The sequence below is a fragment of the Triticum aestivum genome, chromosome 5B (genome assembly GCF_018294505.1).
Source record: "Triticum aestivum cultivar Chinese Spring chromosome 5B, IWGSC CS RefSeq v2.1, whole genome shotgun sequence".
Taxonomy (NCBI): Eukaryota; Viridiplantae; Streptophyta; class Magnoliopsida; order Poales; family Poaceae; genus Triticum; species Triticum aestivum.
Window position 1 is genome coordinate 87,357,586 of NC_057807.1, and position 658 is coordinate 87,358,243.

Here is a 658-nt window from a genome sequence, read left to right on the forward strand (position 1 = left end):
GTAATGCGAGTCGAGGCGGACGTCATCGCGGTACAGACGAAGGACGCTGAGACGAGCACGTGACACCACTGCCACCCTGTCTTAGCGTAACGCGAATCGAGGCGAACGTCGTCGCGGTAGCGACGACGGACGCCGAGAGGAGCACGTGACACCACTGCCTCCCTGTCTTAGCGTAACGTGAGTCGAGGCGTACGTCGTCGCGGTAGAGACGACGGACGCCGAGACGAGCACGTGACACCACTGCCACCGTGTCTTAGCGTAATGCGAGTTGAGGTGGACGTCGTCGCGGTAGAGACGAAGGACACCGAGACGAGCACGTGACACCACTGCTGCCCTGTCTAAGCGTAACGCGGGTCGAGGCGGACGTCATCGTGGTAGCGACGACGGACGCCGAGACGAGCACATGACACAACTGTCACCCTGTCTTAGCGTAACGCGAGTCGAGGCGACATCGTCGCGGTAGCGATGACGGACGCCGAGACGAGCACGTGACACCACTGCCACCCTGTCTTAGTGTAACGCGAGTCGAGGCGACGTCGTCGCGGTAGCGATGACGGACGCCAAGACGAGCACGTGACACCACTACCACCCTGTCTTAGCGTAACGCGAGTCGTGGCGGACGTCGTCGCGGTAGCGACGACGGACGCCGAGACGAGCA